At 51.9% G+C, this 16,388-nt stretch overlaps 1 protein-coding gene across 5 annotated transcripts in view; it reads right to left on the reverse strand.

The window, feature by feature from the left end:
* The window catches only part of Sox13 (SRY-box transcription factor 13), a 62,527-nt gene that overhangs the window by 15,602 nt on the left and 30,537 nt on the right, over window positions 1-16,388 (reverse strand). Inside the window, exon 1 of one of the 5 annotated variants that reach the window (XM_006993223.4) lies at window positions 7,224-7,613. The exons of the other annotated variants lie outside the window; for them this stretch is intronic. The gene's annotated coding sequence lies outside the window, so the exon portion shown is untranslated. Of the gene's footprint in view, window positions 1-7,223; window positions 7,614-16,388 lie in introns of those variants that run through there. 5 annotated transcript variants of the gene reach the window in all.

Consider the following 16,388-nt stretch of genomic DNA (forward strand, 5'->3'; position numbering starts at 1 on the left):
GGTCCCACACCCCACGCCCCAGCACAGTCAAGCCGGGGTCCCACACCCCACTCCCCAGCACAGTCAAGCCGGGCTCCCACACCCCACTCCCCAGCACAGTCAAGCCAGGGTCCCACACCCCACTCCCCAGCACAGTCAAGCCAGGGTCCCACACCCCACTCCCCAGCACAGTCAAGCCGGGCTCCCACACCACAGCTGTTGCATTTACAGTTCAAGTTGCAGCAAAAAATGACATAAAATCCTTTTCCTTTCTTCACAATTCCACAGCCGACGTCTTTCCTAGGTTTTATCAACTTCAGCAAACCATTTCTTTGTGTGTGCGTGTGTGTGTGTGTGTGTGTGTGTGTGTGTGTGTGTGTGTGTGTGTGTGCAGGTGCCCATGGAGGCCAGAGAAGGCATCAGATGTCCTGAAGTGGAGTTACGGGTTGTTGTGAGCAACCATGTGGGTGCTGGGAACCAAACCCCAGTCCTCTGCACGAGGACCAAGTGCTCTTGACCGAGGAGCCGTCTCTCTCTCCAGCCTCAACGCTCACCTCTCCAATCAAGCACTCTGACTCCGGTGTCACTGGCTTGCCGGTTAGGGCCACCATTGAGTAAAGCAGGAGAGGTCTGAATATAAACACTGCCCAAGCGCCAGGCACAATGGCTGACTGAAGGAGATGCCACCCAACTGACCCACATATTGTGTGGATTCCATCATGCTACTGAGAATACTATGCTATTTTAAAAACGCACAGGGATGGAGATGTAACTCAGTGGTAGCGTGTTTGCCGAGCATGCATCAAGCTTTGGACTCTATCCCCAGCACCATATTAAAAAAAAAAAAAAAAAAAAAACACCTAGGTGTGGTGGTACACACCTGCAATCCCAGAACTCTGGAGGTGGAAGCAGGAAGGTTACAAGTTCAAGGTCATCCTCGCCTATACAGCAAGTTAAGAGACAGCCCGGGCCCAATAGACCCTGCTTCTAAAACCCAAAATGAGGCCAGCAAGATGCCTCAGCAGATAAAGGTGCTCACTGTCCAACAATGAAAGCCTGAATATCTGAGTTCTACCCCTGGAACCCACATAAATGTAGAAGGGAAGAACCACTCCAGAACTGTTATCTGACTTCCATTCACACCCAGACACAGATATCCCCCTCTCTTCCTCACACACACAATAAATAAACTTAAAGCAAAACAAAAACCGTTAGGAATTATTTACTTCTAAGGTTTTCCATCTAATGCTTTCAGATCACGGTGGACACCTGAAACCCTGTTAAGTGAGGCTGAAAATAAAGAGACCGGTGCATTTTGTATATCATACCCATTCTGCACAGGGCATACTGTAATCTATAGATGACACCAACTATTCTGGTGCTGTGTACTGAATCATACGATATTACAGCTTTTTGGTATACAACAGAATACATAAGGTGTTTTATGAATAGCTACAGGAATATTATAATCGACTGAGATGTATACATATTTATTTGATTTGATTGTATCCTACAGATCAGAGGAGAGCAGACTCCTCCACCCGCTTCCTGAGTACCAGGTGCCTCAGGAACCCAGGATAGCGCAGGGCAACAGAAGGTTAGCCTACCCGGGTTGGGCCCCATCTCACCTGGATGAAGAGAAAACAGACCTCAGGCCAGGTTGGCCCAGGGGTGTGTGTGTGTGGGGGGGGGTGCTGCCTGGAGAACCTGCAGAAAGCAGGCAGGCTCCGCCTATCCGGCTGGGGAGGGGCCGGGAGGCAGGCCCCGCAGGGGGCAGGAGTGGGGGCGGGGGCATTATCCTGGAGCTGAGGGCAGCAATTACATAACAAACAAACCCGGGCTCAAGCTGTGAATTAATCAAACCGCTGAAAATAAAACCTTCCTCTCAGGAACTTCAGACAAAAGAAATGAAAACAACCAGGCTGGCTGGAAAATAAAAGGCAGCGGGGCTGAAAGCCGGGACAAAAGGAAACCAGACAATAGGGTGCTGGACAAAAGCAATAAAGCCAGAGGAAGTGTGACAGGCGCACAATGAAGGCCTGTGGGCTTCTGATCCCTCGGCTCTCAGCCGCCTCATCCCACACCCACTGGCTGCCACCAGGTCGACTCCTCTGGCCAGACTTGGGTCCCAAGGGCTTTTCTTCTTCATTAGGCCCCAGCCTCAGGCTTCCAAGTCCTACCTCAGTCGGATTGTCCCGGCCACCAGAGCCAGAGCACAGGGTCGGATGAGCGCCTGAGGCCAAATGCTGCCCCACTGGACGTGGTGACCATCCATCCATCCATCCACCGCCACCGCCCCCCCCAGGGGGAGATGGAAGAGTCGGTTGCCTGTCCCGACTGCCCAAGACCAGCCCCGCTGGCTACATTTGGCCACTGAACCCTTGTAAGGCAGCCGGTCCGGGTGGGAATGTGCCGGATCAAACACACCAAGGGTCCCCAAACTTAATACACATGTGCACTAGCTCATTCATAATCAGTTGTGGTTACAACCTGATGGATTATTAGGTTAGATAAAACACTCTCTTTCTCTCTCTTACATCTTTGGAAAATCTATTTTGTTTTGAATTATGCGTGCATCGTGTGTGTGTGTGCACCCATAAATGTGCGTGCCCGGCGCCAGAGGCATCAGACTCCCCTTGGAGCTGGAGCTTACTTGTTCTTTGCAAGAGTGGTGTACCAGCTCTTAATCTCTCTGAGCCATTTTGCTAGCTCCAGACCAAACATTCTTAAGACTCCTTCCACATCTTTTTTTTTTCTTTTCCCTTAGACAGAGGCCAGACTGAATTAAGATCCACCTGCCTCAGTGACCAAGAGTCACCTGACCTTTTTCATTATCATTCCTATATTTTTATTTCACATGCACTGGTGTTTCGTCTGCATGTACGTTTGTGTGAGGGCGTCAGATCCCCTGGAGCTGGAGTTAGAGACAGTTGGGAGCTGTCATGTGGGTGCTGGGAATTGAACCTGGATCCTCTGGAAGAGCAGTCAGTGCTCTTCACCGCTGAGCCATCTCTCCACCCCCACACCTGGCTGTCTTTACAATTTTGTTTGTCTGTTTGGGGTTTTGATGGGAGCTGTACCCAGCGCCCCACACAGGTGAGCACATACTCTATCACTGAGCAGCATTTAAAAAATGTTTTAACATGTATTTACTAGGAGACACCACCACACTATGTGAGTGAGTGCTGGTGTGTCCCTCAGGCTGTCTCCTACCGCTGAGCCCCGATACCCTTTTTCCACGTCTCCCATACCCACCCAGTACCTCAGCCTATGCTTGGGGTTATCGGCTATGAAGAAGTGCCATCTTGGGGCTCCCAGCACTGGTAAACTAAGGAAATGGCTCCCAGTGACATCAGGTTGGTTTGGAGCTGTCGACCCGGTCACCTCCGCCTGGTGCCCTCAGGTAACCCTAAAAGATCCTGTTGCCCATACCAGGGTACATCTACACTCTGGGGCACCTGGTTCATCAGAGGCAGGCACAGGGCTCAGGGCTGGTCTGCTCTGAGCGGACTTAAGGGGAGGCACAACCTGGGACTTGGAGCCAGGCCTTGGCAGGTACCTCCGTGGGCTGTACCTCTGGGAAACCGAGTCCTGGACCACCTCAGTGCGTACCCATCCCTGCCCAGTCACAGCCTTGAAGGAAGCAAGGTCCCAGACCATCGGTGGTGAGAAGGGGAAGTGTCTCAAGCACAGCCTTGGGTCTTTGGAGTCTGTCTTTCTCGTCTGACCTCCCCCCCCCCCAGCCCCTGGGAACACTGGTAAGTAGCATCTCTCCGTCTCCTCCTCTCCTGAACACTGGGCAGTGACCCACACCTCACAGGAGGCTACGGGGGTTAAGTACCACAGGGCGAGCATTCTATACATGTATGTGACTAGTCCAGGATGTTGAGTCAGGTGGGTGACAGGAAAAGTCTCCAAGCCACACACACCTGGGTATATCTGAATAGCACTGCTGTGCCACCCTGGGCAAAGAACTTAACCTCCCTGAGCCTGTTCCCTCCTCACTAAATGGGGATCAGAGAACCCAAGCTGAAGAGGTAACCCATAAAATGTGCCTGTTTTACATTCTCAGGGCACCTTGGACTTGGCCTTCAAAGGACTCATCACAGCTGCCGGTGCCTTCTTCGAATGGCTGACGTTTCTGACTCACCCAGTAGCTTGGGAACCCAACCAAGACAGGGTGAAAATACACCCGTTTACACCCATCATTGTAGCCCCAGAGCCTAGCACAGTGCCTGCAGCACACGGGGGGGGGGGGGGGGGGGGGAGGGGGAGACGGGGACCGGATGCTACTCCCTGCCCTTCCGCTGTGTGAATGACACCCAGCAACAGAGCGAGCTCATTTCTTTCTCTTCCCACCCCGGCTGATAAGAAACCTTTTCTTCCTTCTTTGGATGTAAAGCTCTCTAGATGCCCAGAAGCCCGAAGCCCTCACTCAGTGCACAGGAGACAATTATGGGCTCCCCCAGTTCCAACCCTAGCCTGCAACCCCAAGTCCTAGTCAGGAGTCATAAACTCAAGGTAGCCCACCAGCGCCCAACTCAGTGGAAGTCGTCCCCCTCCCCCCCGTGTTATCCGGCCCCCCCCTCTTGTCCAGCATCACACATCTTTTTGATAAATAAACAAATAAACAAATAAATGGGACCCTGAGGTCTAGAGATGTCAAATGTGTCGGGGCAGCCCTGCTGCAGAACTACAGTCAGGGACCCTCCACCGGTAAGGAGGCTGTACCCCTTGTTAGTTTCTGCCTGAGGCAGCAGCCTGCCTCTGCCGCCAAAGCCGTTACATTATATCAGTCACCCGTCGCCAGGGGCTGAAGGACATGAGCACCCCCTTGAAAGGGCCCGCCAGGCACAGCTCGCGCTCTCTTGCCTCTCTTCTTCCTCTTGTCTCTCCCCTGCTGTCTGTCTGTCCGCCTGCCTCTCTTATGTCCCCACTCCCACGTGACCTTTTGTTCTTTTCCTCCCCCCCCCCCCCCCCCCCGCCCCAATAACCCTCTCACACTAACTGTTGCATGGGGCGCGGCCGCTTATAGTGGCACGCCTTGGCAGGGCCCGCCGAAAGGTACCCACTTCGCCTTTCATCCTTATTTATCATTACACCCTTCCACTACCCTCCCCTCTCTCCTAGAGAGCCCACCTCACAGGGCTCCTTCCACACGCCTCCCTCCTTGGCTTTCTCGCACGAAGCGTCCTTAAAGGGCAACCATCCCCTAAGAGGAGGAGGCTCCAACCATCTTCTCCCTTGAGTGTCTGAGCTGGCGCCTGGGACTTCGAATCCAGTGTCTGGATAAGGGCACGGAGAAGCCCCTCCGAGGAGGACCAAGGACAGAGTGCTGCCCGTATACAGTGTACGCCCCTGTTCTCCCCGGAGGCAGGCTTCCCCATCCCTACTCCCACCCTCTGCCGACCCCCTTTGTGCCCCAAAGAAACCATCGACCACTCAATGGCAGACCCAGCTGAATGGATCTTCACTCTGAGCTCTTCCTCCTTCCATAACCACAGCCCCCATCCCCCGCTCCCCCCCCCCCATGTCTAGATGCAGAGAGAAGATTCCAGTTATCATAACATGACTGTGACTCAGACCTGGGGCACAGGAAGACCCTTCGAGGAGGGCCACGGGGCACAGCAAACTTCCCCTGCTGCCCCGTCCCCCAACTTGTCAGAGTGGCTGGTGCCAGGGGCACCGCCAGGGAAAGAGATCCATGCCTCAGGGGTGGGGCAGGCCCTAGTCCCAGAGGGACTGTCACTTCCTCTGAAACCCCAGAGAGTTGAGAGCCTCAGGCTGCCCTGAACAATAGTCCCAAGGCGTGGGTGCCCAGAATGGTGCCCCATGCCACATCCTGCCATTCTTCCCACAGGCCGCACCCTGCCACCCTTCCTGGCTCCACCCGATCCTATCTCTGTGTTTACTCAGAGCTGGGAGCTGGGCTGGCCGCTGCAGGCTGAGGACGAAGCTTTCCTGACAGTCCCCTCACCCCTTACAGCCTGAGGCGGATGGGATCCAGTTGTGGCTGGTCTAAGTCTCAGCTAGGTAAGGAGAGCCAACACTCGGACAGCCCCCTGGACTGACAGATACGACCGGCTGGTCAAGGCGGTATTCATCCACCTGGGCAGATGGAGGCTCAGTGAGATTCCAGTTCCCGCCTCAGCCTGGGAGAGGTGGTGGCCACCTATCTGTAAGTGCCTCGAGCCCAGAACCCACTGAGCACTGAGCTTCCCCTCCCCGGCACTCAGAGACATGAGCCCCCCAAGAGTACAATGGAAAGCAGTGGTCTGGAGGAAACGGCAGCTGAGATGGTCCACCACCACCCCTCTTGGCCTTCCAGCCTCAGAGTCACCTGAGCCAATATTGGCAATAGAGCAGGCAGCTCTGAGGTGCTGCTGGAGTTCACACTGTGATGTGTCCCCAAGAGGTCTTCTATGGAGACCTGATGGTGTCTCCAGGCATGGTCCCTCCCATCGGCGCCAGGGATGCGACTGGGCCGTTCTTGTCTCCCAGGAAGGGAAGAATTCCAGGCCGCTGCAGCAGGGACTGGCCTACCTTGTCAAAGCCTCATAAGGGACAGGCCTGAGTATTAACCAAAGGAAGGAGAAGCAACATGTAAAGAGGCCACGGGATAGCACTTACTCGGCTACAAGTGCTACCGGATTCTCCACCGTCTCTTCCTCAAGAGAACATCACAGAAGCTAAGGGCTGGGACATCCTGTCTGGCAGAGATGGGATAATCGAAGTCACACTCGTTGATGACAAGCCTACATCTTGCACTCAATGGCCGAGGCCCGTTCTCCCACTATCCCCTGTGTTTTAGCCCAACAAAGACAAACTGATCACTAGGTTCTCAAGTCACAAGGTCAGTTCTCGACAGAGTTCTGGCTAAAGAAACGGTCGTCAAAAGCAATCAAGGCAGCTTTGGGAACTTGGAGGAAAAACTATTTCTCAGAACCTTAGTTTCAGTCAGGCTTGGGGGAACATGCCTGTAATCCCTGTGGAAGAGGAGCTGAAGGATCCGAAGTTCCAGGCTATCCTGGGCTACATGAGCTCCCCTTTTAAAACAACAAAAACCCCTCCGCTTCTTCCTACATACAAAGAATCTAACACTGGCTTTGTGGTTACGAGGGCGATGTGCACTTCGAGAATCCAGCCACATGTATGGTTGGGGACTCCCTCCGCCTTCCCTGGAATTGTGAGATACATATTTAGTCCTCATCGGTCTCCAGGCAGATGACTCTTAAAACCCTTACCCTCTCCAAAGTGATGATCTCTTTTTATGTGCTAGTGATCCGGGTGGGGGCTGGCAGCCCCCAAGCAGCAAGAATGAAGCAGGATAGAGCTTTGGAACGCTCCTCTCTGTCCTCCAATTCTGGAGCTCATCAACAGAACACTGGCCTTGCAGTCCAGCCCTGGCACTGTAAGAAAATGAGATGATAAAAGGGAGCAAATACACCCATCCTATAGACGTCTCGAGACCCACTGGACTGGACCTTTAAAAAGCAAACACTGACTCTGCTCTCTGAACCTGCCCCACCATCCTTAGATGGTCAGACAAGCAAAGATGATTCTGCCTTCATCACACAGGTTTGTGTGGAGTCTTTGGCTCACAGTCTTACTTAAGACGACCTCTGTCTGCATGCTCCGCAACCCCCCCCCCCATGTTCAGGCTGGAACCCAAGGTTTTATGATTGCTAGTCTGTCACTATGAGCTCTCATTAAGGTGTAGCACCCCCCAGACCTTGACCTTTTTTTTTTTAGGTATGTGCTATTTTTTGTCATTTTTTAAACTGAAAATAAATTTTTCCACACAATATATTCTGATCAATTTCCCTTCTCCAAACTTCTCCCAGATTGTCCTTCATCTTCCCAAACCCACATCTATCTATCTAGCTGTCTGTCTGTCTATCTATCTATCTATCATCTATCTACCTACGTACCTATCTATATCTATCTCCCTGTCTCATTAAAAAATAAACAGGTATCTAAAAAAATGATAAAATAGGGTGGTGGTGGCGGCGGCGGCGGTGGCGGCGGCGGTGCATGTCTTTAATCCCAGCACTCGGGAGGCAGAGCCAGGCGGATCTCTGTGAGTTCAAGGCCAGCCTGGTCTCCAAAGTGAGCTCCAGGAAAGGTATAAATAAAGCTACACAGAGAAACCCTGTCTTGAAACCCGCCCCCACAAAAAAAGATAAAATAAAAACAAACCAGACTAGGACAAAACAGACAATCAGAAACCAAAGAGTCAAGGAAAAGGTACAAGAAACACAGACACCGAGAAAAACACATTTACACACACAGAAATCTCATAAAAACACAAAATCAGAAGCCATAATATGTAAGCGAAAGACTTGAAAGGTAAAAAACAAACAACCATGAAGTGCATTCTGTGCTGGCCATCTGCTGCTGGACACGGGGCCTACCCTTGAGTGTGGCTGTACACCCAGCGAGACTCGGTTGGAGAAAACGAAGTTTCCCTTCTCAAGCAGTTATCAACTGCCGACAGGTTCAGGGCTGGGGTGGGAGCTGGTGTCCGCTTCCTTCCTCAGCACACCAGGGTCCCAGATGGCTCAGACCTGTGCAGACCCTGTACATGCTGCCACAGTCTCTGGGGGGACACCAGCCCACTTGAGCGAGGCTCGGGCAGGCCTTGCCCTTTCCCCCATTCCCTCTGCCTTGCTAAAAACTGATTATATTCCTAAAGCTGGCCACCAAGGTCTAGTCCCTTATTTGGGGACTACCAAGGTCCAGCTATCAGAAGCCCCCTTTGGTTCACCTAAGTGACATGCCCAACTAAAATTAAACACCTCATCCTAACACAGGGGTTCCCCTTTACCTTTATAAACGGCCATTTGCCTATGTGCCACATCTGTTCCCCTCTATCCAGAGGTGGCCCTTCGTCCCGCTGGGATAAATACCCGCACCCCCTCCTCTCCCCTCAGGCCCATCTCCTTTACCACCCCATCCTAGCCCCTTCTAACACAGACCTCCCCTCTCTCTTCTTAAAAATTACACCTGCAAGGTCATTTGCTGCTGTTTTCTGCGTAAGTCAGAAAGGAGACATTTTAACTTTTCTTCCCTGCTTAATAAAGGATCTCTCTGTGAAAACAGGTGTTCGGGTGTGGTTCGTGCCCCATCCTGGGTCTGGGAGGGAGCCCCCACTGTGCGGGAGTCCCCTAGAGTCTCCAGTGAATTTATCAGTCCTGTAGTGTCTAGAAGGCCTTGTTTCCTTGGTATCTTCCATCCCCACTGGCTCTTACAATTTCTGTCTCCTCTTCCACAGGGTTCTCTGAGCTCGGAGGGGAGGGATTTGATGGAGACATCCTATTTAGGACTGAGTGTTCCAAGGTCTCTCCCTCTCTGCACACTGTCCAGTTGTGGATTGTATTTGTTTCCATCTACTACAGGAGGTTCTCTGATGATGGCTGAGCGAAGGCACCGATCTGAGTGGAGCAGAATGTCATCGGGAGTCATTTTATTGCAGCGTTCCTTTAGAAGAATAGCAGAATTTGGCTTCCCTTGGGCCCGTGGCCTGTCTAGTCTCGGGGTCTTGGCGACCCAAGCAGTGTGGGGCACGGGTTCCAATCAGACAGTGGTTGGTTACGCCCACGACCTCTGTGACACTATTGCGCCAGCAGCGTATCTTCCCAAAGGTCACCATTTTAGACTAGAGGTTTGCAGCTGGGGTGGTGGTGTTTCCGTTTCTCCTCCGGCGGTGTGCCAAGTACCTTTCAGTATGTGAACATTAGTCAGTAGAGACGAAAGCTCTGGAGAGGCGTCAGCTCGATGTCTCCGTGTTCAGTGAGTTATGTGGGTGCTGTCTTCAGCCACAGCGCCTCACCATCACTTTGTAGAGAACAGCCAATAGCCTTGGCAACAGTCTGGCCTGACTGCGGGTTTCCATGGGGTCTCTTTGGCCAACAACTCAATTAGGTGTAACTCATTCCGAACCCTGGAGGGTTCATTCCGTGGCAAGAGCTATCTAGTTGGGACTGTCTTCCCACAGTTATTTGGTGAGTCCATTTAGATTTTTTTCATATATGTATATATTTTAAGAAGCGTCTACTGCAGATTTCCACCCTACCCTCAAATGGCCCTTAATTTCAGCCGTCCCTCTCTATATCCCTCCCTCTCTCCATTTAACCCAGCTCCAGGCACAGCACCTCCCAGCCCTTGCTATTTCTGAGACAGGATCTCAGGCTGGCCTCCATCCTCCTGCCTCTTTAGCAGCTGGTGTTACATGCGTATGCCCCCAGAACTGATGTCCTAAGCGTCCTTTTGGTGTCCCCAACAGCTAGCCTCTCTCTGACACGCACGACACAGTGTAGGTCCTCAGATGCCCACAGTGAGGACACTGGCTTGGGATGGAAGTCCGAGCAAGCCGAGGGCCCTGCTTCTCTGGACCAGTCACTGCTCTGGGCAAGAACTGCCACACCTCCCCTCCCTGGAAGGACACATCTCTTCAGAACTCGCCAGCTCCTCAGAATAGCATTTCTCTCTAAGGGGTGCCCACCAGTGGGAAACGCCATTCCATCAACGGGGGCAGTGGCATGCCAATCCCAAGAACAAGGGGATTGTGGGGAACAAAGGATGGCCACAGATGAGAAAGATGGCCATCTGCAACAAGCTGCGTTTACCAGTCAAGCAAGAGGAATTCCATCTTTGCCACACAGACCTTCTGCCATGTCGGGGCTGGGCAGCATGTGGCTTCAGCTTGGTGACATGTCTAGGTTCTACAGACTCAGTAAGCTCTGGTTCTCTTTTCAAAATATTAAGTGGTATCAGGTGAAACCGTGGCTTTGCAGACGCACAAAGAGGGCTGTTCGTACCCTCCCCGTCTTAACTTTCATTTTATATACATGGGTGCTTTGCCCACATATATGTCTGTGTACATGTGTGCCTGATACTCAAAGAGGCCAGAAGAGGGTGCTGGATACCCCGGGACTAGAGTTAAGCAGAACACAATATGGGTGCTGGGAATGAATCTGGGTCCTCTGGAAGAGCAACCATGCTCTTAACCACTGAAGCAGCCCTTCCTTTTTTTTCTCTTTCTTATTGTGCTTTTAATCTGTCCTTTTAGTGTTACCTCGTCATCGCTAATAGGATGGGGGCTTCGGAAAAGACACATGGCCCAAGTCCTCCTGAACAAACACCGTGGTGACCGCTCTTACTTCAGATGCACCCCCCACACCACCACCGGACACCTTTTTAGAGACAGTGTCTCTCTACCTAGCCCGACTGTCCTGGAACTTGCTACATAGCCCAGGCTGGCCTCGAACTCACAGAGATCCGCCTGCCTCTGCCTCCCGAGTGCTGGGGTTACAGACATGCACCACCACCCCTGGCTTCTAATGCACTTCTAAATAATTACACCCTGCTCAGCCTGTATAATGTCCCTTGGATGTATAACGTTTTCAAGGCTGACCATTTAGTACTGGATGAACAATCGGTGTGCTCTTCCCAGGGGGAGACTCTCCTGCTCTCAGCATCCTTTTGTTGTCTATAGTTCCTTGGGTAGAGGTGAGGCCTCGTGAGCACCCCCCCTTCCATGTTAGCCCGACTGTTGGTGTCAGCCTCGTTCAGGTCCCATTTAGGCAGCCATGTTTGTGAGATAACATGGGTGTGGCTTCTGACATTTCTAGGAGATACAATCTTAGAGTAAGCTTCCTGTTCTTCTGGCTCTTAACAATTGCTCCGCTCTCTTTTGCAGGGATCCCTGAGCCTTGGGTGCGAGAGCAGTGTTGCGGATGCTCCCACTGGCACTGGCCTCCACAACTCTGCGTTTTGATCCGTGGTGGTTTTCTGTAATGGCCTCCACCTGTTGCAAAGGGAAGTTTTCTTGATAAGGGGTGCGAACTCCACCTATCTGTGGGCATCAGGATAAATATTTCTAACATAATTAGGGATTGTGCTGGTTCAGTAGATTCTCCTTTCAAAATCCATGACTTCTCTAGACCTGGGTAGTTATCTAGATTTCTAGTACCAGGCATGATTTCTCTCTTGTCGAACCATCTTAAGTCCAATGAAAGCGCCATTGGTGACTGCCAAGGTGTGCGCCACAACTGCGCCCTTAAGGTATTGTGCTGTGTGCTGCCGTGGTTCAGAGGCTTTACAGCTGGATAGAACCGTGGGTTGCTTCCTTCCTTCCTTCGGAAGCTTACGTGGTGCCTTTTTGGTACCAACCCTCCAGGGAGGAGGCTTTCAGGTTAAATCTAGCTCCTCTCCCCTGGGTTCTGTATCCAAAGCCAAGGACTTTTCTTAACAGCCAATGTATTAACTCTCTAAGCCTGCTACTTCATCTGTAAATATGATGATGTGGACATGGACTCACGCACGCACGCACGCACGCACGCACGCACGCACGCGCGCACACACACACACACACACACACACACACACACACACACACACACAGAATGTGGTTTTGAGTAGTAAATGAGATAATAGCCGAAGCCCAGTCCCTAACCACTTGACTGTGATGACTGTAACCAAAACAATCAGATAGATTAGGAGGCCTGCGGGCAGGAACGGGGAACCGCCTGACATGCTTGTCGATCATTGAGACTGCCTCAGTTTACACTTCTGAGTCCCCACCTGTGGTGGAGCTCACACTCACCTTCTCGCAGGCAGGCTGGAGAGTTATCAAGTTACTGTATATAAAGTGCTTAGCACAAGTCTGCCGAAGACGGAGCGGCAACCAACCGACCACACAGTACTGATAAATGTATACTGAATAAGTGAATGAACTGTACTGAATAAATGAATGAACTGGATCAAGTGGGCATCTCTGCGGGCCCAGAGCTTTAGCTCCAAAGCAGGATATATTCTGAAGATACTCCTTAGGGTTTAAATGCACCAGCCTCCATACCTCACGCGCCCACACCCTGTTCCGTGACTGGCACCTCCACACAGTAGCCTAGGGTCCCCGCAGGCTGGGGAAAGGCATCTGACTCTTGTCCTATCCTCACTCACTGCCTGCAGCCATCCCACTGCAACGGCACAGAAAAGGATCGGCCATCAAGATGGGTAAGTGCCTCAAAAGATGAAGAAGTCAGTGGACGCTGGTCACCAAGAAAGCCACAGGCACTGTGGACAGGAAGGCTGGCGCAGCAGCAGTCGGCTGGGACCACCTATCTATGCTGTCCCGGGAAGTGAGGGCTCCCCCAGGGACTCGAGGATCTAGCTCCCCAGCTTGCGCAGACACAAAAGGACAAAGCAGGTGGCCAGCGTCACTCAGTCACCAACCCTGGCACCAGTGACCAACACAAGTCTGTTCCCCCCCCTTCTCTTCCCCATCTAGGACCCGGGCCTCGAGTAACCCTAACTGTCACCATCTCCCCAAACACCAGGTTCCTCAGAAGCCCCAGTTCAGCAGCCAGTGGTCATGTGACGTTCACTCACCAGGGAACAGTGTTTCGTCCATTTTCTCTGCAGAGGCCACATTTCCTCTCCCATTATCTACTCTAGGGCCGGCCACAAGATTGACATTTCTTTTGTATGTTCACAGGACACCACCCACCCCTGTGCACCCATGCTGCACCGTTGTGTGTGTGTGTGTGTGTGTGTGTGTGTACACGTATGTATACATGTGAATGAATGTTCATGTGGGTACATGCCTGTGTGTAGGCCAGAGTTCAAACTCGGGTGTCTTGGGTGTCATTCTTTTAATTTTATAAGAACTGTTTTCTTTCTTTCTTTTTTTTTCTTTTTTAAATTTATTTATTTATTATGTATACAGTGTTCTGTCTGCCTATACACCTGCAGGTCAGAAGAGGGCGCCAGATCTCACTATGGATGGTTGTGAGCCACCATGTGGTTGCTGGGAATTGAACTCATGACTTCTGGAAGAACAGCCAGTGCTCTTAACCTCTGAGCCATCTCTCCCATCCGTAGGAACTGTTTTCTATTGGCTTTGGCTTTTTCAAAGGGGCAGAGAAGCAAGGAGGAGGCAGCCTCATAGCCTCTAGCCCATCTGAAAGCATTCAACCAACAGCCGCCAGCCTTCCCAGAAGTCTGCCCTGCCCCAGCTTCAGCTTCCCTCACCAACTGACTTTGGAAACTGAGGCAGCAGCCAAGACTTGGCAAAGGGGAAAGATGACGAGTGGTCAAGGGAGGGATCTTGAGGCAGCACCAAGAAGAACAGACTTGCAGTGGAGACATCCACAACATGGAGACATCCATATTTTAAGAACATGAGCATGAGGCAATCAGATGCGTTTTCAGGTGGCCGCTGCTACGGTGAGTCTCACCGGTGCATGTGGCGAAGGACCCCCAACTACAGCCAGATTTTCTTGAGTGTTTACTTCGTGCCCAGCATTATACAAACTGTTTTTGACTCCCACTAGTTCATTTATTCTTCCGAGGAACTGTCTGAGGTAGGCAGTGTTGTTAACCTCCATTTCTCACTGAGGCGATCTGAGGCCCCCGCAGCCAGACATGGCTATGGACCTCTCTCTCAACCAGGAAACAGGAGCTGCGTGACATGGGGCGTCAGCTTCAGCTCTGTCAGGTCATTCATTGGCCCTCTGAAACAGTTACTCTTAATCATCTCTCTGTCCTCGGATGAGGACACCAGATATAAGGAGGCAAAAAGTCACACACCTAAGGGCGCACTCAGACTGCCTGATGAGGCCCTTCTCTAAAGCCCGTCTGGTGGCCTTGGAGAACTGTCACCTGGAGCCTGAACCAGTCCCCTCCTGCTGGCCCAGCGCTGCTCCCTGGCTTAGGGAAGCTCCCAGCAAGCCTGGCTCCCAGGCCATGACGTCACTCACTCCCAGAGACCAGAACAGTCCATGTGGGGAGCTCACTGTGGCCTGCTCACCGCTCTGGAAGGGACACGGGTTCCAAAGCCCTAGCTGTAGCCACCATATCTTCCTGGCACTTGAGGGGCTGCCTGGCCCCCATCTCCCTCACACATATCACTGCATTGGTGTCCAACCTCTCCTTCATGCTGCCTGTCCCCAGGCCGTCACTACCCTCTAAAGCTTCCCGTTCATCCCCAAACCCTCCCCAGCATTGACAGATGTCTCAGGAATGGGTGTGGTCACTCTTACTTGCTTTTTTTTTTAACTGTAAAAGGAATGTGTACTCTCTGTAGAAATGTACAAAAACTCTATGTAACGTAACACAAAAATAGGAAATTTGAATTCACCTGGCTCCCATCAGTCTGGAGGGGGCTGCTCACTGATCATCTGGCAAATGTCTATTGATGCTTTTTCCAATCCTGGTTCTCATCACTGAGCTTGGAATAAAGTTTTTCTCCTATTTCTCCCACGAAATTGCTACCAATGGAGTCTCTGTGCTACTAAATACTAAATATTCTTTGAGCTGGGTGTGGTGACAAGTGCCTGTAACCCCAGCACCCGTGAGGCTGAGGCAGGAGGATCTCAGTCAGCCCAGACTACATAGTGAGTTTAAGGCCAGTTTGAGCTATACCTTAAGACCCTATTTCAAAAGTCCAAGGGAGGGCTGGGTGGTGGTGCACGCCTTTAACCCCAGCCCTCAGGAAGCAGAGGCAATCGGATCTCTGTGAGTTCAAGGCCAGCCTGGTCTACAAATCAAGTTCCAGAACAGCCAGAGCTGTTACAGAGAAACCCTGTCTCCGGGGGTTGGGGGGTGGGAGGATCCAAGGGACGGAAATACAGCCCAGTGGCAGTGTTTGCTCAGCATTCACCGGGCCTTAAGAGTTCCTTGCGCAGCCATTTAAAATGCTTGTATATCCTCCACCCCATACCCCATACCACCACCCCCCGAACCCCAGCATCACTGTTCTGCGGAATCAGCTGTCCTACTATGACAGGTGGGGAAGAGCACAGTAGGCCTCACCTGCCTCCTCCCAAAGACCAAAGAGCAAGGAGGCCTTATATGGAGGATGGGGGCCAAGACCAAGAATCAAGCCCAAGGCCAAAAAGCTTCTAGAAAAAAAGAGGTCCACCTACGTGTCACAGGGCTTCACTCCAGAGGAAACATCGTGTCCCGCGCTCTCTCTGCCTTTTGCCGCCACGAGACAGGGGGCTCTCACTGACTCTGGAGCGAGGCTGGCGGCCAGTGAGCACTGGCGATCCTGTCTCGGCGCCATCCACCCACCCTGAGCAGGGGTTGCAGGAGGCATGTGCAGCAGTCCCTGGCTTTTTATAAAGGCACTGGGAATCTGAAATCAAGTCTTCACGCTAGTGCAGGAAGCACAGAACCATCTCCTCAGCCCTCGGACAACTTTCTTTCTCTCTTTCTCTCTTTCTTTCTCTCTTTCTCTCTTTCTCTCTTTCTTTCTTAAGATGGAAATAAGTATTGGTTATGATGTGGAACATAAAATGAGGCTATTGTGGAGAACAGCATGGTGATTCCTCAAAAAGAGCAGATGCAGAGTTCCCGTGGGACCCAGCATTCCCCTCCAGGTATACATACAGCCCCAAGACCCG

Source organism: Peromyscus maniculatus, chromosome 11 (genome assembly GCF_049852395.1).
Source record: "Peromyscus maniculatus bairdii isolate BWxNUB_F1_BW_parent chromosome 11, HU_Pman_BW_mat_3.1, whole genome shotgun sequence".
NCBI lineage: Eukaryota > Metazoa > Chordata > Mammalia > Rodentia > Cricetidae > Peromyscus > Peromyscus maniculatus.